This window comes from Phyllobates terribilis, unplaced genomic scaffold (genome assembly GCF_046119375.1).
Source record: "Phyllobates terribilis strain yellow unplaced genomic scaffold, ASM4611937v1 Scaffold_123__1_contigs__length_5148117, whole genome shotgun sequence".
NCBI lineage: Eukaryota > Metazoa > Chordata > Amphibia > Anura > Dendrobatidae > Phyllobates > Phyllobates terribilis.
The window spans coordinates 2,275,023-2,300,243 of record NW_027362883.1 but is presented as its reverse complement, the minus strand read 5'-3'; the positions used below and the strand labels follow the sequence as shown (position 1 = coordinate 2,300,243).

Sequence of the window (25,221 nt, the reverse complement as noted above, 5' to 3'; positions counted from 1 at the left end):
TTTCAAACTACGGAGCCACCCAAGGATCCTGAAAAGTCCATTTGTGGAGATGAGCTCCTGGACTCCCGTTAAGAAGACATGTTGTCAACCTCTAGATCCCTTACATGCCTGCACTTTTCGGCTTGCTGCTGCTGCAATCCACGCGTTTTAGATCTGCATAACTCCACCTCTTTAAACACAGCACCTTCACCCCCTGCTGTTCCCACCCGCCTCAACACCGTTGGAAGGGAGGAGAACCAATTAAGGCGGGGGGTGGGGTGGAACGAGCAGCTGTCTACCCTTAGCAGGAGGGCTGCTGATTACATACCTCTCCTGCTGCTGCTGCTGGCTGTCCAGCAGCAGACTGAAGGTGGCTGCTGCTGTGCACAGGTATATAAAGGCTCAGAGCCTATTATAACACGCGCAGCCAGCGTTCCATTGCCACATTCCATCTACTGCAGGCAGGATACCTGGCTGGCTGAATGTCGCTGAGAAGCTCACAGAGACCGCCATAAGCAACAGTTTAACAGAATGCCACAGACTAATCAACCAAACTTTTTGGGTTGGGTTCTCTTTTATAGTCTGCAGGCATTAAATGAAAGAAGTCAGTGTTCCAGCAGAGGGAGACAACGTTTCAGAAAAGGCATTGTAGCAAACCAAAAAAGAAATTTTAAGCGCAGCAGAGTAACCAGCGCACATACCTGTTAGCTCAGGTGAGTTTAAAAGGCTGCTGTTGATAACAAGGGCATTTGCTAAATAGATGGTGTGTGTGCAACAATATACTGAAAGGTCAATTATATTGTGCAGCTTATCTCACCACCTGTAGTTATTTAGGTGAAAGCTCCAAAATGCTTGCCTAATATGTCTGTTTATCCAAAAGGAAGTAAAAAGGGAGAGCTAGAAAGATAGCATTTCATTACATTACATGGCAATGCAATGCACAGTTGCTGAAGTTGAACCAAAATGAGCTTGTAATCTGGCTTCTGCAACTTTGAACATGAAAAATCCAATGAGGAGAAGAAAAGCAAAGCCAAAGAGTCCATCCCAAAATCCGACAAACAAGCAAAATGAACAAAAAACATTGAATTCAATTCTTTCTGATTTTAGAAACTGCATTAAAGAAGGGGTGCACCGGTCCTGGAGATACTGCAATACCAGGTCAATGCGTGGAGTGGACAGAGCAAGCTCTTTTTCCATCTCCCTGTTCTAAAAATCCATTTAATATATGGTCCCCAGATAGGGGACGTATCAGATATTAAACTGATAAGAACAGATTTTTTTTTTTTTTTTTTTTTTTTTTTTAAACCATTCAGTTTAGTTTTTTAGCAAACAGTATGAATTTCTCCAAAATTTGCTACTTAAAACTTCTCATCATCATGGTTCTATTTATTTAGCAGTAGTATAAGACGAAATATAATCACAAGGGAACATCCTTTACGTAACACAAATGCAGAAACTTCAAGGAATCACAAAGAAAAAAATCACTGGTATTTGATAAGGTAATGCCACTTTTTAAATTTCCAAATCCCTTCGGCATCTGTGCCACCACCGCCTCTGCTGTCCAACTTATATATCAGGTATAGTCTTGAAAGAATAAGTCTAACACATTCATTCACTGATAAAGATTTCCTTTTGAAAAGTCCAAGGTTCCTTGCATCCCACAAACTCTCCATCACACAAGCCATTATCAACCATAAAATTCTATCTTTAGACCGACTACACGCACCAATTCCAAACATCGCCACACGCCAATCCACAAAATTCACGCCTGCTAAACCCTTACACAATCCACCTACACACTTCCACACACTGTACGCGTACTCACAATCCCACATAACATGCCTCACAGTCTCACAACCACCACATCCCACTCTCGGACACACATCTGTTCTTATCAACTCTCTTTTCTTCTGCACTTCTCTCACAGGTAAAATATTATGTAAAGTCATCCACACAACATCCTTCTGTTTGTTTGACATCCCATACGTATCTAACTTCTTCCATGCATCTGAAACCTCATTCCCTCTCAGCCCAACAATATTACACTCTACCTCATTTGCACTCATTCTTTTCACCACATTCTTGGTCATTCTAAAATCATTCATTCCCACACTCAACAAATCATGCTTTCTCACAAATTTCTCAATCACCTCATACCAAACAGGACACTTAAAGGCCACAGGCACACTCGCATCTCTCTTCCTCCAGCATAACCCATACAACATCCATCCAGCAGAATAATTAGCCATAAAAGCACCTTTATTGCCTTTACCCAGCAAAATAACCACAGTCTTAATATAATTAAGGCCTAAAAAAACTTCAATATTGGGAAAGGCCAGCCCACCATGCTGACAAGCCTTAAAAAGGCTCTCCCGCTTCAACTTCTCCATCTTACTACACCACAGGAATGTGAATACCAACTTCTCTATTCTCTTAATTTTCCTGTAAGGAGAAGGAAAAACAGTCGCCACATAAAGCAGGATAGGGAGAATCACTGCTTTGATAATTAACACCTTACCACGCAGAGTCAATTCTCTCATTCGCCAAAAATTCAATTTACGTTCAACCCGCATACCACACTCTTCCCAACTTTCATTCCCTTTTAAGTCATCATTAAATAATACGCCCAAAATCTTGATTGCACCCTCTTCACACTTTACACCATCCATACGAATACTACTATCTCCAAAACATTTAAAACTACATTTATTCCAATTTACCCTAAAACCAGACGCACCAACAAAAAAATCCAAAAGCAATTTAATTCTACTCAAAGAAGCCATACTTTCACTCACAACCACAACATCATCCATATAACCTAACACTTTCACATGCTTACCACCACTACCAGGCACCAACAAACCTCTCATCATTTTATCCCGTCTAATCAAACATAACAATGGTTCTATTACACATACAAATAAGACGGGGGACATAGGACACCCCTGCCTTACTCCTGACCTAATCTTCACTTTGTCACACAGCCACCCATTAACCAAGAACTCACTTGACACACAATCATACAATGATTTTACACAATTCACAAATTCTCTAGGAAACCCCATTCTTTCCAGTACTTTAAACAAAAACACATGCGAAACCCTGTCAAACGCCTTCTCAAAATCAATAGCTAAAGTCATACATTTCTGCTTTCTATCCTTGCAATCCCCAATCATATCTCTCAACAATAACAAGTTATCACTCATACTTCTTCCAGGCACTGCACATACTTGGTCCTCCTCCACAACACTACCAATCACTTCACGCATACGATTTGCCAGTAACTTACTGTAGACCTTATAATCCGAATTCAGCAGTGTTATTGGTCTCCAGTTTTCCAAACGTTTCCTCTCACCCTTTTTATACACAAGCACAACCACTCCTTCTTTCATTGATTCACACAACCTACCATTCACCCACATATACTTACATACCTCAGTCAAATCTGTTCCCAAAACTTCCCATGCTTTCACATACAACTCTACAGGTATACCATCTTTCCCAGGAGTCTTACTCTTTTTAGCACTCCACACCACATTCTTCACTTCATCCAGAACTACATCCTCACACAACAGATCACGCTCCTCAGAATCAAGTTTTTTCTCCACACCATTCAGAACATATGACACAAGCCCAGAGTCAATCCATTTCTCATCATACAACTTGCTATAAAACCTATTCACTTCTTTCAGCACATCCTCACCCATACAGTTGGTTCCACTTTCATTCACAACTTCATTCATATCAGTCTTCCTACCATTCATTTTTTTAAAAAAGAACCTCGTACACTTCTCATTTTTCTCCAGGTGCTCAATTTTAGTACGATATATAATTTCCTTTCCTTTCTCATCCAACACACGCTTCAATTCATTCTTAGCCTCAGTAAGTTGATCAGACATCTCCAAACCACTTGCAACACACTTTCTCAACCAGTCAATCCGTCTATTAAGGTCATTAAACCTATTCCTATATCTGGCAGCTTTTCTATAGCCCCACTTTTTGAAGAAAGTTTTAAATTGCACTTTCACCCAGTCCCACCAGTCAAGAACACACACAAAATCCTTCTTACGCATTCTCCATCTTTCATACTTTACATTAAACTCATTCATCACCTCATCATCCTCTAACAGCCTTGCATTCAACTTCCATACCCCACCGCCATACACTTGGTCACCATTCGCACAAAACACGCCTCTCAAACATTCATGGTCCGAAAAAGGTACCTTTTGTTGAGAAAAATCCAAACATACCATATTTTTAGAAAATAACATTAAATCAATTCTGGAATGAATCTCACCACGGTCAGCATGGTATGTCGGCGGTGGTGGCATGCCAAGAACAACAACTGCTGCATCTAAAAAGGAAAAATCACAAATTAAATGGGACAATTTCTTTCCTGTTATGTCACACTTTCCTTCTGTGACACAATTAACGTCCCCAACAAAAATAGTGGGAGATTTCCCTGGAAGAAAAAAACTTAATTTTTCAAGAAGAGCAAGCCGCTCTTCCTTCCCTGTAGGGCAATATAAATTAATAATTCTGACCCGCCACCCTCTATAACTCAAAAATGCAATTAAACATCGGCCCACCTCCACCACAATATAACTATCAATAGAGATTTCTTTATTCCCAACTAATATCCCCACCCCATCATTTTTATTATGATTAGACCCTGACCAGATATGCTGTCCGTAAGGCCAGTCTTTGTCACAAGGAGCATCCTGAATCCCACACTCCTGAAGGCAAAAAACATCAGCACCTAAATGTTTCAGGTAGTCCAGAACAGTTGTTCTTCTGATTTTAGATCTGATCTGCCTTACATTTAGGGACACTACATCCCAACCAGATTGGCAAGACATTAATTAATGAAAAGAAATACATGACTCAATGTTGATCACACCATACTCATCCATTATCATCAGACTGGGAAAGCACCCCAAAGGTGTTGATGCTCTCAGGGATGCCAAGGTAAGGAGCATCAGGGGAGAAGACATCCTGCGGGTAAATGCGGTCACTTGCAGGACTGTCGCACCCTCCGCTGGCAGGTGAGTACTCTCGTCTGGGTTTTTTATTGGCCAGTTCAGGAGTATCATCATCATCAAAAGACCTCCCAGAAGTAAAGTCTCCTTGGCCACCATCCCTGGCCACCTCTTCGTCTGTAGCACCCCAGGACAATGCAGGGGTTCGAGCTAGAGACACATCCATGTCACCCTCACCACATATTTCGGACTGATGAGGGAGGTCCACATCCAACTCGGAGATCTCCATACCTGGCCCAGCAGGGGCCGGAGGGTCCAACAGGTTCTGGGCCTCACCCACCAGATCTTCAACCTCAGGGGGCTCCGTCTCAGCATTGATCTCTGCAGTAGTCACCTGTGGGGTAACAGCAGGGACAGTAGGCTTACCTTTGGTCACTTCGGAGAAGGACCTAGGCTTGACTTTAGCCTTACAATCCCGAATCACATGTCCTTCCTCCCCGCAGGCATCACATACCACCGGGTTGGAACAATCCTTCGCCAGATGACCGTACTTGTTGCACTTTCTACAGTTTGGCAATTGCTTGCAGAAATCCTGGATATGCCCGAACATGTTGCATCTCCTGCAGAACAATGGCGCCTCGGGAAAAAACAGATATCCAGAGTCTCTTCCAATTGTAAAGTTCAGGGGAGGATAGTGAATACCTCCAGGACCATGAGGGTCTATCCCAAACCTCACAAAGTATTTATACTTCCCAGTCCACAGCCCTTCTCCATTTAAGATTTTATGGGAGAATTGCACAAAAATGCAGTGTCTTCTCAGGAATGCAGTGATATCATCCCGGGAGATAAAGGGGTTGTGCATGAATATTACCACCGGGATATCCCCCTTAGAGTAGAGTACAGTGAAGATAAGTCCATCCAGCTGAGGGTGCTCTGAAAGGACTTGAAGAGTTTTGAAAAGGTTTTGGCAAGCCGCCATAGAAGAAAGCACCAAGACGTACCTATGCTCCCTTCTGAACTCCTGCAAACAGATGATCTCCGACTTCTGGATCTTCAGGATTTCATAGAAAATGGCGTTGACCAGGTATGACAACGAGAAATGGTCCTTCTTCTCCTCAGAGACGTCGATACGGAAAGCATTCTTGACCCGGGGATCCCCGGTCCCAGCAAAACGAAGCTTGACACCCATGGTCGCTTCAGGAATCGCCTTCTCGTTTCCTCCTCACTCTCCCCCTATAGCAGCATCCAGCTTAAGCCACCGAAGTGGCGATGCTGGAAGGCCGAGGGCTAGTACACAAGGAACCTCTTGTCCAAACACTAGGTCTGAGCCAAAAGGCCGAGAAGCGATAACCAGAATTGGTTTCAAACTACGGAGCCACCCAAGGATCCTGAAAAGTCCATTTGTGGAGATGAGCTCCTGGACTCCCGTTAAGAAGACATGTTGTCAACCTCTAGATCCCTTACATGCCTGCACTTTTCGGCTTGCTGCTGCTGCAATCCACGCGTTTTAGATCTGCATAACTCCACCTCTTTAAACACAGCACCTTCACCCCCTGCTGTTCCCACCCGCCTCAACACCGTTGGAAGGGAGGAGAACCAATTAAGGCGGGGGGTGGGGTGGAACGAGCAGCTGTCTACCCTTAGCAGGAGGGCTGCTGATTACATACCTCTCCTGCTGCTGCTGCTGCTGCTGGCTGTCCAGCAGCAGACTGAAGGTGGCTGCTGCTGTGCACAGGTATATAAAGGCTCAGAGCCTATTATGACACGCGCAGCCAGCGTTCCATTGCCACATTCCATCTACTGCAGGCAGGATACCTGGCTGGCTGAATGTCGCTGAGAAGCTCACAGAGACCGCCATAAGCAACAGTTTAACAGAATGCCACAGACTAATCAACCAAACTTTTTGGGTTGGGTTCTCTTTTATAGTCTGCAGGCATTAAATGAAAGAAGTCAGTGTTCCAGCAGAGGGAGACAACGTTTCAGAAAAGGCATTGTAGCAAACCAAAAAAGAAATTTTAAGCGCAGCAGAGTAACCAGCGCACATACCTGTTAGCTCAGGTGAGTTTAAAAGGCTGCTGTTGATAACAAGGGCATTTGCTAAATAGATGGTGTGTGTGCAACAATATACTGAAAGGTCAATTATATTGTGCAGCTTATCTCACCACCTGTAGTTATTTAGGTGAAAGCTCCAAAATGCTTGCCTAATATGTCTGTTTATCCAAAAGGAAGTAAAAAGGGAGAGCTAGAAAGATAGCATTTCATTACATTACATGGCAATGCAATGCACAGTTGCTGAAGTTGAACCAAAATGAGCTTGTAATCTGGCTTCTGCAACTTTGAACATGAAAAATCCAATGAGGAGAAGAAAAGCAAAGCCAAAGAGTCCATCCCAAAATCCGACAAACAAGCAAAATGAACAAAAAACATTGAATTCAATTCTTTCTGATTTTAGAAACTGCATTAAAGAAGCGGTGCACCGGTCCTGGAGATACTGCAATACCAGGTCAATGCGTGGAGTGGACAGAGCAAGCTCTTTTTCCATCTCCCTGTTCTAAAAATCCATTTAATATATGGTCCCCAGATAGGGGACGTATCAGATATTAAACTGATAAGAACAGATACTACACTTGATCTTAGCCAAAAGGCCGAGAAGCGATAACCAGAATTGGTTTCAAACTACGGAGCCACCCAAGGATCCTGAAAAGTCCATTTGTGGAGATGAGCTCCTGGACTCCCGTTAAGAAGACATGTTGTCAACCTCTAGATCCCTTACATGCCTGCACTTTTCGGCTTGCTGCTGCTGCAATCCACGCGTTTTAGATCTGCATAACTCCACCTCTTTAAACACAGCACCTTCACCCCCTGCTGTTCCCACCCGCCTCAACACCGTTGGAAGGGAGGAGAACCAATTAAGGCGGGGGGTGGGGTGGAACGAGCAGCTGTCTACCCTTAGCAGGAGGGCTGCTGATTACATACCTCTCCTGCTGCTGCTGCTGCTGGCTGTCCAGCAGCAGACTGAAGGTGGCTGCTGCTGTGCACAGGTATATAAAGGCTCAGAGCCTATTATGACACGCGCAGCCAGCGTTCCATTGCCACATTCCATCTACTGCAGGCAGGATACCTGGCTGGCTGAATGTCGCTGAGAAGCTCACAGAGACCGCCATAAGCAACAGTTTAACAGAATGCCACAGACTAATCAACCAAACTTTTTGGGTTGGGTTCTCTTTTATAGTCTGCAGGCATTAAATGAAAGAAGTCAGTGTTCCAGCAGAGGGAGACAACGTTTCAGAAAAGGCATTGTAGCAAACCAAAAAAGAAATTTTAAGCGCAGCAGAGTAACCAGCGCACATACCTGTTAGCTCAGGTGAGTTTGAAAGGCTGCTGTTGATAACAAGGGCATTTGCTAAATAGATGGTGTGTGTGCAACAATATACTGAAAGGTCAATTATATTGTGCAGCTTATCTCACCACCTGTAGTTATTTAGGTGAAAGCTCCAAAATGCTTGCCTAATATGTCTGTTTATCCAAAAGGAAGTAAAAAGGGAGAGCTAGAAAGATAGCATTTCATTACATTACATGGCAATGCAATGCACAGTTGCTGAAGTTGAACCAAAATGAGCTTGTAATCTGGCTTCTGCAACTTTGAACATGAAAAATCCAATGAGGAGAAGAAAAGCAAAGCCAAAGAGTCCATCCCAAAATCCGACAAACAAGCAAAATGAACAAAAAACATTGAATTCAATTCTTTCTGATTTTAGAAACTGCATTAAAGAAGGGGTGCACCGGTCCTGGAGATACTGCAATACCAGGTCAATGCGTGGAGTGGACAGAGCAAGCTCTTTTTCCATCTCCCTGTTCTAAAAATCCATTTAATATATGGTCCCCAGATAGGGGACGTATCAGATATTAAACTGATAAGAACAGATACTACACTTGATCTTAGCCAAAAGGCCGAGAAGCGATAACCAGAATTGGTTTCAAACTACGGAGCCACCCAAGGATCCTGAAAAGTCCATTTGTGGAGATGAGCTCCTGGACTCCCGTTAAGAAGACATGTTGTCAACCTCTAGATCCCTTACATGCCTGCACTTTTCGGCTTGCTGCTGCTGCAATCCACGCGTTTTAGATCTGCATAACTCCACCTCTTTAAACACAGCACCTTCACCCCCTGCTGTTCCCACCCGCCTCAACACCGTTGGAAGGGAGGAGAACCAATTAAGGCGGGGGGTGGGGTGGAACGAGCAGCTGTCTACCCTTAGCAGGAGGGCTGCTGATTACATACCTCTCCTGCTGCTGCTGCTGCTGCTGGCTGTCCAGCAGCAGACTGAAGGTGGCTGCTGCTGTGCACAGGTATATAAAGGCTCAGAGCCTATTATGACACGCGCAGCCAGCGTTCCATTGCCACATTCCATCTACTGCAGGCAGGATACCTGGCTGGCTGAATGTCGCTGAGAAGCTCACAGAGACCGCCATAAGCAACAGTTTAACAGAATGCCACAGACTAATCAACCAAACTTTTTGGGTTGGGTTCTCTTTTATAGTCTGCAGGCATTAAATGAAAGAAGTCAGTGTTCCAGCAGAGGGAGACAACGTTTCAGAAAAGGCATTGTAGCAAACCAAAAAAGAAATTTTAAGCGCAGCAGAGTAACCAGCGCACATACCTGTTAGCTCAGGTGAGTTTAAAAGGCTGCTGTTGATAACAAGGGCATTTGCTAAATAGATGGTGTGTGTGCAACAATATACTGAAAGGTCAATTATATTGTGCAGCTTATCTCACCACCTGTAGTTATTTAGGTGAAAGCTCCAAAATGCTTGCCTAATATGTCTGTTTATCCAAAAGGAAGTAAAAAGGGAGAGCTAGAAAGATAGCATTTCATTACATTACATGGCAATGCAATGCACAGTTGCTGAAGTTGAACCAAAATGAGCTTGTAATCTGGCTTCTGCAACTTTGAACATGAAAAATCCAATGAGGAGAAGAAAAGCAAAGCCAAAGAGTCCATCCCAAAATCCGACAAACAAGCAAAATGAACAAAAAACATTGAATTCAATTCTTTCTGATTTTAGAAACTGCATTAAAGAAGCGGTGCACCGGTCCTGGAGATACTGCAATACCAGGTCAATGCGTGGAGTGGACAGAGCAAGCTCTTTTTCCATCTCCCTGTTCTAAAAATCCATTTAATATATGGTCCCCAGATAGGGGACGTATCAGATATTAAACTGATAAGAACAGATACTACACTTGATCTTAGCCAAAAGGCCGAGAAGCGATAACCAGAATTGGTTTCAAACTACGGAGCCACCCAAGGATCCTGAAAAGTCCATTTGTGGAGATGAGCTCCTGGACTCCCGTTAAGAAGACATGTTGTCAACCTCTAGATCCCTTACATGCCTGCACTTTTCGGCTTGCTGCTGCTGCAATCCACGCGTTTTAGATCTGCATAACTCCACCTCTTTAAACACAGCACCTTCACCCCCTGCTGTTCCCACCCGCCTCAACACCGTTGGAAGGGAGGAGAACCAATTAAGGCGGGGGGTGGGGTGGAACGAGCAGCTGTCTACCCTTAGCAGGAGGGCTGCTGATTACATACCTCTCCTGCTGCTGCTGCTGCTGGCTGTCCAGCAGCAGACTGAAGGTGGCTGCTGCTGTGCACAGGTATATAAAGGCTCAGAGCCTATTATGACACGCGCAGCCAGCGTTCCATTGCCACATTCCATCTACTGCAGGCAGGATACCTGGCTGGCTGAATGTCGCTGAGAAGCTCACAGAGACCGCCATAAGCAACAGTTTAACAGAATGCCACAGACTAATCAACCAAACTTTTTGGGTTGGGTTCTCTTTTATAGTCTGCAGGCATTAAATGAAAGAAGTCAGTGTTCCAGCAGAGGGAGACAACGTTTCAGAAAAGGCATTGTAGCAAACCAAAAAAGAAATTTTAAGCGCAGCAGAGTAACCAGCGCACATACCTGTTAGCTCAGGTGAGTTTGAAAGGCTGCTGTTGATAACAAGGGCATTTGCTAAATAGATGGTGTGTGTGCAACAATATACTGAAAGGTCAATTATATTGTGCAGCTTATCTCACCACCTGTAGTTATTTAGGTGAAAGCTCCAAAATGCTTGCCTAATATGTCTGTTTATCCAAAAGGAAGTAAAAAGGGAGAGCTAGAAAGATAGCATTTCATTACATTACATGGCAATGCAATGCACAGTTGCTGAAGTTGAACCAAAATGAGCTTGTAATCTGGCTTCTGCAACTTTGAACATGAAAAATCCAATGAGGAGAAGAAAAGCAAAGCCAAAGAGTCCATCCCAAAATCCGACAAACAAGCAAAATGAACAAAAAACATTGAATTCAATTCTTTCTGATTTTAGAAACTGCATTAAAGAAGGGGTGCACCGGTCCTGGAGATACTGCAATACCAGGTCAATGCGTGGAGTGGACAGAGCAAGCTCTTTTTCCATCTCCCTGTTCTAAAAATCCATTTAATATATGGTCCCCAGATAGGGGACGTATCAGATATTAAACTGATAAGAACAGATACTACACTTGATCTTAGCCAAAAGGCCGAGAAGCGATAACCAGAATTGGTTTCAAACTACGGAGCCACCCAAGGATCCTGAAAAGTCCATTTGTGGAGATGAGCTCCTGGACTCCCGTTAAGAAGACATGTTGTCAACCTCTAGATCCCTTACATGCCTGCACTTTTCGGCTTGCTGCTGCTGCAATCCACGCGTTTTAGATCTGCATAACTCCACCTCTTTAAACACAGCACCTTCACTCCCTGCTGTTCCCACCCGCCTCAACACCGTTGGAAGGGAGGAGAACCAATTAAGGCGGGGGGTGGGGTGGAACGAGCAGCTGTCTACCCTTAGCAGGAGGGCTGCTGATTACATACCTCTCCTGCTGCTGCTGCTGCTGGCTGTCCAGCAGCAGACTGAAGGTGGCTGCTGCTGTGCACAGGTATATAAAGGCTCAGAGCCTATTATGACACGCGCAGCCAGCGTTCCATTGCCACATTCCATCTACTGCAGGCAGGATACCTGGCTGGCTGAATGTCGCTGAGAAGCTCACAGAGACCGCCATAAGCAACAGTTTAACAGAATGCCACAGACTAATCAACCAAACTTTTTGGGTTGGGTTCTCTTTTATAGTCTGCAGGCATTAAATGAAAGAAGTCAGTGTTCCAGCAGAGGGAGACAACGTTTCAGAAAAGGCATTGTAGCAAACCAAAAAAGAAATTTTAAGCGCAGCAGAGTAACCAGCGCACATACCTGTTAGCTCAGGTGAGTTTAAAAGGCTGCTGCTGATAACAAGGGCATTTGCTAAATAGATGGTGTGTGTGCAACAATATACTGAAAGGTCAATTATATTGTGCAGCTTATCTCACCACCTGTAGTTATTTAGGTGAAAGCTCCAAAATGCTTGCCTAATATGTCTGTTTATCCAAAAGGAAGTAAAAAGGGAGAGCTAGAAAGATAGCATTTCATTACATTACATGGCAATGCAATGCACAGTTGCTGAAGTTGAACCAAAATGAGCTTGTAATCTGGCTTCTGCAACTTTGAACATGAAAAATCCAATGAGGAGAAGAAAAGCAAAGCCAAAGAGTCCATCCCAAAATCCGACAAACAAGCAAAATGAACAAAAAACATTGAATTCAATTCTTTCTGATTTTAGAAACTGCATTAAAGAAGGGGTGCACCGGTCCTGGAGATACTGCAATACCAGGTCAATGCGTGGAGTGGACAGAGCAAGCTCTTTTTCCATCTCCCTGTTCTAAAAATCCATTTAATATATGGTCCCCAGATAGGGGACGTATCAGATATTAAACTGATAAGAACAGATACTACACTTGATCTTAGCCAAAAGGCCGAGAAGCGATAACCAGAATTGGTTTCAAACTACGGAGCCACCCAAGGATCCTGAAAAGTCCATTTGTGGAGATGAGCTCCTGGACTCCCGTTAAGAAGACATGTTGTCAACCTCTAGATCCCTTACATGCCTGCACTTTTCGGCTTGCTGCTGCTGCAATCCACGCGTTTTAGATCTGCATAACTCCACCTCTTTAAACACAGCACCTTCACCCCCTGCTGTTCCCACCCGCCTCAACACCGTTGGAAGGGAGGAGAACCAATTAAGGCGGGGGGTGGGGTGGAACGAGCAGCTGTCTACCCTTAGCAGGAGGGCTGCTGATTACATACCTCTCCTGCTGCTGCTGCTGCTGCTGGCTGTCCAGCAGCAGACTGAAGGTGGCTGCTGCTGTGCACAGGTATATAAAGGCTCAGAGCCTATTATGACACGCGCAGCCAGCGTTCCATTGCCACATTCCATCTACTGCAGGCAGGATACCTGGCTGGGTGAATGTCGCTGAGAAGCTCACAGAGACCGCCATAAGCAACAGTTTAACAGAATGCCACAGACTAATCAACCAAACTTTTTGGGTTGGGTTCTCTTTTATAGTCTGCAGGCATTAAATGAAAGAAGTCAGTGTTCCAGCAGAGGGAGACAACGTTTCAGAAAAGGCATTGTAGCAAACCAAAAAAGAAATTTTAAGCGCAGCAGAGTAACCAGCGCACATACCTGTTAGCTCAGGTGAGTTTAAAAGGCTGCTGTTGATAACAAGGGCATTTGCTAAATAGATGGTGTGTGTGCAACAATATACTGAAAGGTCAATTATATTGTGCAGCTTATCTCACCACCTGTAGTTATTTAGGTGAAAGCTCCAAAATGCTTGCCTAATATGTCTGTTTATCCAAAAGGAAGTAAAAAGGGAGAGCTAGAAAGATAGCATTTCATTACATTACATGGCAATGCAATGCACAGTTGCTGAAGTTGAACCAAAATGAGCTTGTAATCTGGCTTCTGCAACTTTGAACATGAAAAATCCAATGAGGAGAAGAAAAGCAAAGCCAAAGAGTCCATCCCAAAATCCGACAAACAAGCAAAATGAACAAAAAACATTGAATTCAATTCTTTCTGATTTTAGAAACTGCATTAAAGAAGGGGTGCACCGGTCCTGGAGATACTGCAATACCAGGTCAATGCGTGGAGTGGACAGAGCAAGCTCTTTTTCCATCTCCCTGTTCTAAAAATCCATTTAATATATGGTCCCCAGATAGGGGACGTATCAGATATTAAACTGATAAGAACAGATACTACACTTGATCTTAGCCAAAAGGCCGAGAAGCGATAACCAGAATTGGTTTCAAACTACGGAGCCACCCAAGGATCCTGAAAAGTCCATTTGTGGAGATGAGCTCCTGGACTCCCGTTAAGAAGACATGTTGTCAACCTCTAGATCCCTTACATGCCTGCACTTTTCGGCTTGCTGCTGCTGCAATCCACGCGTTTTAGATCTGCATAACTCCACCTCTTTAAACACAGCACCTTCACCCCCTGCTGTTCCCACCCGCCTCAACACCGTTGGAAGGGAGGAGAACCAATTAAGGCGGGGGGTGGGGTGGAACGAGCAGCTGTCTACCCTTAGCAGGAGGGCTGCTGATTACATACCTCTCCTGCTGCTGCTGCTGCTGGCTGTCCAGCAGCAGACTGAAGGTGGCTGCTGCTGTGCACAGGTATATAAAGGCTCAGAGCCTATTATGACACGCGCAGCCAGCGTTCCATTGCCACATTCCATCTACTGCAGGCAGGATACCTGGCTGGCTGAATGTCGCTGAGAAGCTCACAGAGACCGCCATAAGCAACAGTTTAACAGAATGCCACAGACTAATCAACCAAACTTTTTGGGTTGGGTTCTCTTTTATAGTCTGCAGGCATTAAATGAAAGAAGTCAGTGTTCCAGCAGAGGGAGACAACGTTTCAGAAAAGGCATTGTAGCAAACCAAAAAAGAAATTTTAAGCGCAGCAGAGTAACCAGCGCACATACCTGTTAGCTCAGGTGAGTTTAAAAGGCTGCTGTTGATAACAAGGGCATTTGCTAAATAGATGGTGTGTGTGCAACAATATACTGAAAGGTCAATTATATTGTGCAGCTTATCTCACCACCTGTAGTTATTTAGGTGAAAGCTCCAAAATGCTTGCCTAATATGTCTGTTTATCCAAAAGGAAGTAAAAAGGGAGAGCTAGAAAGATAGCATTTCATTACATTACATGGCAATGCAATGCACAGTTGCTGAAGTTGAACCAAAATGAGCTTGTAATCTGGCTTCTGCAACTTTGAACATGAAAAATCCAATGAGGAGAAGAAAAGCAAAGCCAAAGAGTCCATCCCAAAATCCGACAAACAAGCAAAATGAACAAAAAACATTGAATTCAATTCTTTCTGATTTTAGAAACTGCATTAAAGAAGGGGTGCACCGGTCCTGGAGATACTGCAATACCAGGTCAATGCGTGGAGTGGACAGAGCAAGCTCTTTTTCCATCTCCCTGTTCTAAAAATCCATTTAATATATGGTCCCCAGATAGGGGACGTATCAGATATTAAACTGATAAGAACAGATTTTTTTAATTTGGCTATCCCCTGCAGAGGGATAAAACCGTTTATTAAAACTTTAACAAATTACAAGCATAATTACACAAATACCAAACGTTAAAAGACAAATGAAATTTACAAAACAAAAAAATACAAAGATTTTAAATAATTAGGTACCATTGGTCAACAAGCCATTTTTTGGAAATATGTACATTCTTCTTTTTGTCAATTAAATAATAAGTATACATTTCACATAAACATAAACTTAAAACATCATTCACTGATAAAACATCTTGTTTAAAAATAGCAATGTTGCGCGCTTTCCAGAGAGATGACTTGGCGCAGTTCACTGTCTTCCAAGCCATTGTGTACTGGTCCATTGTGGGGCATTCCATAAGTCCGTATAGCACAGTTTTATATGTAAAGTCCTTGAGGTCTGCCACCCTTTCCAGTAGGGGGAGCAGTCTTCTCCAGAAATCCTTTGCAAAATTACATGTCCATAATAGATGTTCCACCGTTTCCTCGTCTTGGCATCCGGTTCTTGGGCAGATGGCAGACCTCACAAATCCTCTTCTGTATTGGAATGCCCGGCAAGGAAGACAGCGGTGCATGCAACTCCAAGCCAGATCTCTCTGTTCATTAAAAAGATAAAAAACGTTAATCATTTTCCAGATAGACATAGATTTGTCATCATCATATCTGTCAACATTACATATTTCCTCACTTTTACGTATTTCTTTAATTAGTTTCTTACTATTTCTTAATTCCTCTATTTTCTTAGTCCCTAAATTAAAATCGGACACTATTTTCCTTAAAATCTCATAATGCGTCGACAAATTAAAAGCATGGGGCACAGATATATTAACTTCATACCATCCAAACTTTCTCATAAAAAATCCTGTATTAAAACGCATAAAAAAGGACCAATAGTGATTCTTAAAAAGGGCATTAAAACAGTAAACGAACAGATGGATTAAAAGAAACCTATTAAAATCTGGAAAATCTTTACCACCTTTTACTTTTGATTTCATCACGATTTCTCTTTTCAGCTTTTCCATTTTTGAATTCCAAAAGAAGGTAAAACAGGTTTTGGTTATCTTTTTTAAAACATTAACAGGCGGGGGGAAAACCATGCTAAGATACAATAAAAGAGGTAAAATCACCATCTTTAAAACCAATACTTTACCCTCCATTGTAAGTCTCCTCATGTTCCACATACATATTTTCGTATTTACTTTCTGTGTAACTGTTTCCCAACTATTATAACCATCATTATTTTCAGTGAATGATATACCTAAAATGGAAATGGATTCGGAGACATTAATTGGTACATCACGTAAAATCATCCCCCCAACACTTAAAATGTTACACTTATTAAAATTGATTTTAAAACCAGAAGCTAGGCAAAAGGATTGCAATTGATGGAGAGTGGCCGTAAGTGATGGTGCATCTGTACACAAGACCGCCACGTCATCCATGTAGCCTACAACCTTGGCCTCCAAACCACCGCTTCCAGGCAGAGGGACACCGCATATCTGTTTATTTTGGCGTATTGCACATAACATTGGTTCCAGTGCACAGATAAACAGTAGGGGGGACAGAGGGCATCCCTGTTTCACCCCTGACCGTAAAAATACCTCTTGTGTCTTAAAACCATTCACTAAAATCTTACTTGTACAATCCTTGTAAAATGCTTTAAGAGATAGTAAAAACCCTTCTGGTATGCCCATTTTCTCTAAAACTTTAAAAAGATAAAAGTGTGAGACACGGTCAAATGCTTTTTCAAAATCAATAGATAAAATCGCCATTTTCCCCTTTCTGTCTTTCACATCCTCAATACAGTCTTTCACTAAATTCAGATTGTCCCATATACTGCGCCCCGGCACCCCACACACTTGATTAGAATGAATAACTTTGCTGATGACTTCTTTTAGACGATTTGCACAAATTTTAGCCATTATTTTATAGTCACAATTTAAAAGTGTTATTGGTCTCCAGTTTTCTAATTTTGATTTATCGCCTTTTTTGTATAGGAGGGAGACTTCACCTTTCTTCCAGGAATTTAATAAAACCTTATTATTAAAAACCTCAGTAAACAAATAAAACAAATCATCTTTTAAAATATCATAAAAACATACATAAAATTCTATTGGGATGCCATCAGGACCAGGGACCTTTCCAGTTTTAAAACTTTTAATAGTTTTTAACACTTCTTGTTCCGTTAAAACTTGGGATAAAAACTCTTGGGATGCGGGATCTAAAACAGCTGTTAGTCCTTGCAGCGAATCATCCATTAATTTATTATCTATATTTTTTCCATTAAAAAGATTAGAAAAAAACCCCTCAACTTTACCCAGCATATTTTTTATATTATTCTCACCATCTATATGGTCAATTATCACTTTTTCTTTTTTATTTTTCCTAAAAAAATATCTGGAACACTTTTCATTTTCTTCTATATGTTGTACTCTAGAACGAAAAATTATCTCTTTTCCTTTTTGTTCTAGCCATTTTGAAATCTCTTCTTTTAAGTTTGAAATATCAACTTGTACATCTATCCCATTGTCTCTGAGCTTAAATAATGTTTGTAGGCGGGTATTTAAAATTCTATATTCTTCATATTTTTCTTTGGCTCTACATATACTCTTTTTAATAAAAAAGTCTTTTATTTTTACTTTCATTCTATCCCACCATACACTCATAGTCTCATTTGTTTTTTTCCCTTTTCTACATTTCCTATAAAACTCAATAAAATCTGATAAAATCTGCGGGTCGGTTAAAAGGGATACGTTCATTTTCCAGCTTTTCTTACCACATTTTTTGTTGTCATTTACTTTTATGGTAAAGGATAAAAGTTTATGGTCTGAAAATATATTAGTTAAAACTTCACATTTGGCAGGTATTGTTTTATCTGAACCAAAAATAAAATCAATCCTAGAGCTACAATTAGCATTGCTCCAAGTGAAACCGGCGTCCTCTGGGCTATCACTATGACACTCTTTATATATGTCTATCAATTTAGCATCTTTGACTATATCATGTAGCATACCTGAGGTTTTATCGTAGTTCCTGCTTACAGAGCTGGAGCGCCGGTTTTCACCTTTTAAAACACAATTAAAATCCCCTGCTAAGATAAAAGGTTCAGAGTTATTAATAAATAATGGTAAAAGATCAAGCATTTCGGCTCTTTCATTTTTCTCTGTTGATCCATAAAAATTTAAAAACTGCCATCTAATACCATCAATAAAAGCTTTCACTAATAAAATACGACCTGGTAAAATTTCCTGAATAAAATCAATTAAAACGTTCCCTTTAAAAAGTATGGCTACACCCGCTGATCCTGCAGCATTCGATCCGGACCAGACAGATGGCCCACACTTCCACTCATCTTTATATTTTTGATATGACATTTCATGTGGGATATTACATTCTTGCAGAAAAAATACAGATGCAGTAAAACACGTAAAAAAATTAAAAAGAGCAGTTCTTCTCGTGTTAGATTTTATGCCTCTCACGTTGAGGGAAATACCTTTGAGTTCAGCCATCATTAGAAAATGTAGAAATTTTACTTAGGTAACTAAGAGCAACGGATTTACCTGTCCGATGAACCTGATCAGACCACTGGGCTTGCGCCTCCCTCCTCATCTGATAGTATCGTCACGAGAGTCTCCGTGGAGGAGGAAAGATTACCACATTTATATAAACCCGACGCTACACTGGCATAGCTCGGAGGGCTGGCTGGCAGAACCCGCTGGGTCTCCATTGGCTGGCCATGCAGTTCCTCATCAGGTGGGTCTCCGAGGGGTTCCGCCGCCCCTGTTTGACCTGTAGAAGGTCGTCCTATAGGAGGAGGTTGCGCACAAGGCAGAGCCTCTGACTCTTCAGAGGCAGCAAGATCCCGGTCCCCACCTGTAGCAGCGGAGACCGAAACCCCTGAGGGTCCAGCGTCCACGTCCCCTTCTGGAGAAGTGTCCATCTGTTCACCTCCTGCTGCCTCCTCCGAACCACCCTTTTTCTTTTTCTTAGGACCCACCTTTATCCACTCAGCGCCCTCAGCACTAGGAGACCCAGACTGGGCATGGGCTTCTGTGTCGGCCTTTTGCCGGTCCATTTTGACCTTACCAGTAGTGCCCTTCTGCTCCTTCTCAGCCCTCCTTTTTGACTCCCGCAGGTCCTGCAGCCAGGTTTTGGGATTTGGTATTTTACCTGTCATAGACTCTGGAGACACTTCACTATTTGGTACGCCCTTATTGTCTCCAGAGGCTCCAGGTTGTTGTTCCTCCTCCTGAGGGGTGGTCTGATCTTTTGGTCCTTGGTCGGACGTCTTGGACTTCCCATTTTGCTCATCTTCCCGAAATCTGTGAGGGCAAGAAAAATAAAAGTGACCTGGAGTCTGGCAAAAACTGCATTTCTTTTCCTTAGGGCATTCTTTTGTCTCATGTTCTTCACTAGCACAATTTCTACATGATACATGACAGTTTTCTTTTGAATGACCATAGCGCCCACAATTTCTGCAATATACTGGCATCCCAGAAAAGAAGAAATCCCCATTTGTTTGCCCAATTTTGAAACGGGCAGGGGGGAGCCGTATACCACCTGGTGTATTTGGATCTCTTGTACACTTCACAAGGAATTTCCACTTAGATGTCCATATGTTATATTCGTTTAATATCTTCCCAATACATTTAACACTTTTAAAATAAATTGCTAGAAATGACATTACTTCTGGAGCAGAAACAAAGGGCGAAAATATTTTTACAATAACCAGTCTTACCTCATCCAGGACGTGCTCAACAATTTGTATCCCTTTCAAAACAGGACTATTTTCAACTTTTTTTAACTTTTCTAGTACATCTCTAAAAATACCTTCTCCGGTGAATGTGATGTCATAGTCACCTCTTCTGGGATAATCCTGGATGGAGAGAATTTCATTACTTTGTACGCCAAGAAGGTTCCTGAGCACGTCCTGGACTACATACCCTAATTTCCTCATATCCGAGCCACCCGCCGTGAAGTGAACTCGGATAGAGTTTTTTAGCCTCGCATAAAGAGGCACGAGGTTAGGGTCAACCTCCATGGAAAAACGCAACAAGGTTGCAAATTGCAGCCGCTTGCAATCTGCGCTCCCAGTGTTCTTGCAGCGAAAAACACCTGGAAGCTGGGGGATCGCAACTCGTTACCCTGGGACTAAGCCCTCTCCCTAATAGCAGCAAGCAGGTTAAGTCCACCAAAGTGGACGATCCTGCCAGGCCAAGGAGAGGGGTACCCGAGTGCCCTTCAACCACAATCTCCTGCAATAAAGCACTTGATCTTAGCCAAAAGGCCGAGAAGCGATAACCAGAATTGGTTTCAAACTACGGAGCCACCCAAGGATCCTGAAAAGTCCATTTGTGGAGATGAGCTCCTGGACTCCCGTTAAGAAGACATGTTGTCAACCTCTAGATCCCTTACATGCCTGCACTTTTCGGCTTGCTGCTGCTGCAATCCACGCGTTTTAGATCTGCATAACTCCACCTCTTTAAACACAGCACCTTCACCCCCTGCTGTTCCCACCCGCCTCAACACCGTTGGAAGGGAGGAGAACCAATTAAGGCGGGGGGTGGGGTGGAACGAGCAGCTGTCTACCCTTAGCAGGAGGGCTCCTGATTACATACCTCTCCTGCTGCTGCTGCTGCTGGCTGTCCAGCAGCAGACTGAAGGTGGCTGCTGCTGTGCACAGGTATATAAAGGCTCAGAGCCTATTATGACACGCGCAGCCAGCGTTCCATTGTCACATTCCATCTACTGCAGGCAGGATACCTGGCTGGCTGAATGTCGCTGAGAAGCTCACAGAGACCGCCATAAGCAACAGTTTAACAGAATGCCACAGACTAATCAACCAAACTTTTTGGGTTGGGTTCTCTTTTATAGTCTGCAGGCATTAAATGAAAGAAGTCAGTGTTCCAGCAGAAGGAGACAACGTTTCAGAAAAGGCATTGTAGCAAACCAAAAAAGAAATTTTAAGCGCAGCAGAGTAACCAGCGCACATACCTGTTAGCTCAGGTGAGTTTAAAAGGCTGCTGTTGATAACAAGGGCATTTGCTAAATAGATGGTGTGTGTGCAACAATATACTGAAAGGTCAATTATATTGTGCAGCTTATCTCACCACCTGTAGTTATTTAGGTGAAAGCTCCAAAATGCTTGCCTAATATGTCTGTTTATCCAAAAGGAAGTAAAAAGGGAGAGCTAGAAAGATAGCATTGCATCACATTACATGGCAATGCAATGCACAGTTGCTGAAGTTGAACCAAAATGAGCTTGTAATCTGGCTTCTGCAACTTTGAACATGAAAAATCCAATGAGGAGAAGAAAAGCAAAGCCAAAGAGTCCATCCCAAAATCCGACAAACAAGCAAAATGAACAAAAAACATTGAATTCAATTCTTTCTGATTTTAGAAACTGCATTAAAGAAGGGGTGCACCGGTCCTGGAGATACTGCAATACCAGGTCAATGCGTGGAGTGGACAGAGCAAGCTCTTTTTCCATCTCCCTGTTCTAAAAATCCATTTAATATATGGTCCCCAGATAGGGGACGTATCAGATATTAAACTGATAAGAACAGATACTACACTTGATCTTAGCCAAAAGGCCGAGAAGCGATAACCAGAATTGGTTTCAAACTACGGAGCCACCCAAGGATCCTGAAAAGTCCATTTGTGGAGATGAGCTCCTGGACTCCCGTTAAGAAGACATGTTGTCAACCTCTAGATCCCTTACATGCCTGCACTTTTCGGCTTGCTGCTGCTGCAATCCACGCGTTTTAGATCTGCATAACTCCACCTCTTTAAACACAGCACCTTCACCCCCTGCTGTTCCCACCCGCCTCAACACCGTTGGAAGGGAGGAGAACCAATTAAGGCGGGGGGTGGGGTGGAACGAGCAGCTGTCTACCCTTAGCAGGAGGGCTCCTGATTACATACCTCTCCTGCTGCTGCTGCTGCTGGCTGTCCAGCAGCAGACTGAAGGTGGCTGCTGCTGTGCACAGGTATATAAAGGCTCAGAGCCTATTATGACACGCGCAGCCAGCGTTCCATTGCCACATTCCATCTACTGCAGGCAGGATACCTGGCTGGCTGAATGTCGCTGAGAAGCTCACAGAGACCGCCATAAGCAACAGTTTAACAGAATGCCACAGACTAATCAACCAAACTTTTTGGGTTGGGTTCTCTTTTATAGTCTGCAGGCATTAAATGAAAGAAGTCCGTGTTCCAGCAGAAGGAGACAACGTTTCAGAAAAGGCATTGTAGCAAACCAAAAAAGAAATTTTAAGCGCAGCAGAGTAACCAGCGCACATACCTGTTAGCTCAGGTGAGTTTAAAAGGCTGCTGTTGATAACAAGGGCATTTGCTAAATAGATGGTGTGTGTGCAACAATATACTGAAAGGTCAATTATATTGTGCAGCTTATCTCACCACCTGTAGTTATTTAGGTGAAAGCTCCAAAATGCTTGCCTAATATGTCTGTTTATCCAAAAGGAAGTAAAAAGGGAGAGCTAGAAAGATAGCATTGCATCACATTACATGGCAATGCAATGCACAGTTGCTGAAGTTGAACCAAAATGAGCTTGTAATCTGGCTTCTGCAACTTTGAACATGAAAAATCCAATGAGGAGAAGAAAAGCAAAGCCAAAGAGTCCATCCCAAAATCCGACAAACAAGCAAAATGAACAAAAAACATTGAATTCAATTCTTTCTGATTTTAGAAACTGCATTAAAGAAGGGGTGCACCGGTCCTGGAGATACTGCAATACCAGGTCAATGCGTGGAGTGGACAGAGCAAGCTCTTTTTCCATCTCCCTGTTCTAAAAATCCATTTAATATATGGTCCCCAGATAGGGGACGTATCAGATATTAAACTGATAAGAACAGATACTACACTTGATCTTAGCCAAAAGGCCGAGAAGCGATAACCAGAATTGGTTTCAAACTACGGAGCCACCCAAGGATCCTGAAAAGTCCATTTGTGGAGATGAGCTCCTGGACTCCCGTTAAGAAGACATGTTGTCAACCTCTAGATCCCTTACATGCCTGCACTTTTCGGCTTGCTGCTGCTGCAATCCACGCGTTTTAGATCTGCATAACTCCACCTCTTTAAACACAGCACCTTCACCCCCTGCTGTTCCCACCCGCCTCAACACCGTTGGAAGGGAGGAGAACCAATTAAGGCGGGGGGTGGGGTGGAACGAGCAGCTGTCTACCCTTAGCAGGAGGGCTCCTGATTACATACCTCTCCTGCTGCTGCTGCTGCTGGCTGTCCAGCAGCAGACTGAAGGTGGCTGCTGCTGTGCACAGGTGTATAAAGGCTCAGAGCCTATTATGACACGCGCAGCCAGCGTTCCATTGCCACATTCCATCTACTGCAGGCAGGATACCTGGCTGGCTGAATGTCGCTGAGAAGCTCACAGAGACCGCCATAAGCAACAGTTTAACAGAATGCCACAGACTAATCAACCAAACTTTTTGGGTTGGGTTCTCTTTTATAGTCTGCAGGCATTAAATGAAAGAAGTCAGTGTTCCAGCAGAAGGAGACAACGTTTCAGAAAAGGCATTGTAGCAAACCAAAAAAGAAATTTTAAGCGCAGCAGAGTAACCAGCGCACATACCTGTTAGCTCAGGTGAGTTTAAAAGGCTGCTGTTGATAACAAGGGCATTTGCTAAATAGATGGTGTGTGTGCAACAATATACTGAAAAGTCAATTATATTGTGCAGCTTATCTCACCACCTGTAGTTATTTAGGTGAAAGCTCCAAAATGCTTGCCTAATATGTCTGTTTATCCAAAAGGAAGTAAAAAGGGAGAGCTAGAAAGATAGCATTGCATCACATTACATGGCAATGCAATGCACAGTTGCTGAAGTTGAACCAAAATGAGCTTGTAATCTGGCTTCTGCAACTTTGAACATGAAAAATCCAATGAGGAGAAGAAAAGCAAAGCCAAAGAGTCCATCCCAAAATCCGACAAACAAGCAAAATGAACAAAAAACATTGAATTCAATTCTTTCTGATTTTAGAAACTGCATTACAGAAGGGGTGCACGGGTCCTGGAGATACTGCAATACCAGGTCAATGCGTGGAGTGGACAGAGCAAGCTCTTTTTCCATCTCCCTGTTCTAAAAATCCATTTAATATATGGTCCCCAGATAGGGGACGTATCAGATATTAAACTGATAAGAACAGATACTACACTTGATCTTAGCCAAAAGGCCGAGAAGCGATAACCAGAATTGGTTTCAAACTACGGAGCCACCCAAGGATCCTGAAAAGTCCATTTGTGGAGATGAGCTCCTGGACTCCCGTTAAGAAGACATGTTGTCAACCTCTAGATCCCTTACATGCCTGCACTTTTCGGCTTGCTGCTGCTGCAATCCACGCGTTTTAGATCTGCATAACTCCACCTCTTTAAACACAGCACCTTCACCCCCTGCTGTTCCCACCCGCCTCAACACCGTTGGAAGGGAGGAGAACCAATTAAGGCGGGGGGTGGGGTGGAACGAGCAGCTGTCTACCCTTAGCAGGAGGGCTCCTGATTACATACCTCTCCTGCTGCTGCTGCTGCTGGCTGTCCAGCAGCAGACTGAAGGTGGCTGCTGCTGTGCACAGGTATATAAAGGCTCAGAGCCTATTATGACACGCGCAGCCAGCGTTCCATTGCCACATTCCATCTACTGCAGGCAGGATACCTGGCTGGCTGAATGTCGCTGAGAAGCTCACAGAGACCGCCATAAGCAACAGTTTAACAGAATGCCACAGACTAATCAACCAAACTTTTTGGGTTGGGTTCTCTTTTATAGT

At 43.2% G+C, this 25,221-nt stretch overlaps 10 non-coding genes and 1 pseudogene across 10 annotated transcripts; all 11 read right to left on the bottom strand.

Moving 5' to 3' along the window:
* Window positions 1–1,100: 1,100 nt before the first annotated feature.
* On the bottom strand, window positions 1,101–1,315 carry LOC141202617 (U2 spliceosomal RNA; annotated as a pseudogene).
* A 6,109-nt stretch (window positions 1,316–7,424) lies between these two features.
* On the bottom strand, window positions 7,425–7,615 carry LOC141202243 (U2 spliceosomal RNA). Its single transcript, XR_012273523.1, has one exon. It is a non-coding gene; the product is annotated as a U2 spliceosomal RNA (small nuclear RNA).
* A 1,115-nt stretch (window positions 7,616–8,730) lies between these two features.
* LOC141202161 (U2 spliceosomal RNA) lies at window positions 8,731–8,921 on the bottom strand. Its single transcript, XR_012273443.1, has one exon. It is a non-coding gene; the product is annotated as a U2 spliceosomal RNA (small nuclear RNA).
* A 1,118-nt stretch (window positions 8,922–10,039) lies between these two features.
* On the bottom strand, window positions 10,040–10,230 carry LOC141202242 (U2 spliceosomal RNA). The gene has a single exon (XR_012273522.1). It is a non-coding gene; the product is annotated as a U2 spliceosomal RNA (small nuclear RNA).
* Window positions 10,231–11,345: 1,115 nt separating this feature from the next.
* On the bottom strand, window positions 11,346–11,536 carry LOC141202160 (U2 spliceosomal RNA). Its single transcript, XR_012273442.1, has one exon. It is a non-coding gene; the product is annotated as a U2 spliceosomal RNA (small nuclear RNA).
* Window positions 11,537–12,651: 1,115 nt separating this feature from the next.
* On the bottom strand, window positions 12,652–12,842 carry LOC141202159 (U2 spliceosomal RNA). The gene has a single exon (XR_012273441.1). It is a non-coding gene; the product is annotated as a U2 spliceosomal RNA (small nuclear RNA).
* A 1,118-nt stretch (window positions 12,843–13,960) lies between these two features.
* Window positions 13,961–14,151, bottom strand: LOC141202158 (U2 spliceosomal RNA). Its single transcript, XR_012273440.1, has one exon. It is a non-coding gene; the product is annotated as a U2 spliceosomal RNA (small nuclear RNA).
* Window positions 14,152–15,266: 1,115 nt separating this feature from the next.
* On the bottom strand, window positions 15,267–15,452 carry LOC141202538 (U2 spliceosomal RNA). Its single transcript, XR_012273800.1, has one exon. It is a non-coding gene; the product is annotated as a U2 spliceosomal RNA (small nuclear RNA).
* A 6,390-nt stretch (window positions 15,453–21,842) lies between these two features.
* LOC141202157 (U2 spliceosomal RNA) lies at window positions 21,843–22,033 on the bottom strand. The gene has a single exon (XR_012273439.1). It is a non-coding gene; the product is annotated as a U2 spliceosomal RNA (small nuclear RNA).
* A 1,115-nt stretch (window positions 22,034–23,148) lies between these two features.
* On the bottom strand, window positions 23,149–23,339 carry LOC141202156 (U2 spliceosomal RNA). The gene has a single exon (XR_012273438.1). It is a non-coding gene; the product is annotated as a U2 spliceosomal RNA (small nuclear RNA).
* A 1,115-nt stretch (window positions 23,340–24,454) lies between these two features.
* On the bottom strand, window positions 24,455–24,645 carry LOC141202329 (U2 spliceosomal RNA). Its single transcript, XR_012273605.1, has one exon. It is a non-coding gene; the product is annotated as a U2 spliceosomal RNA (small nuclear RNA).
* Window positions 24,646–25,221: the final 576 nt, after the last annotated feature.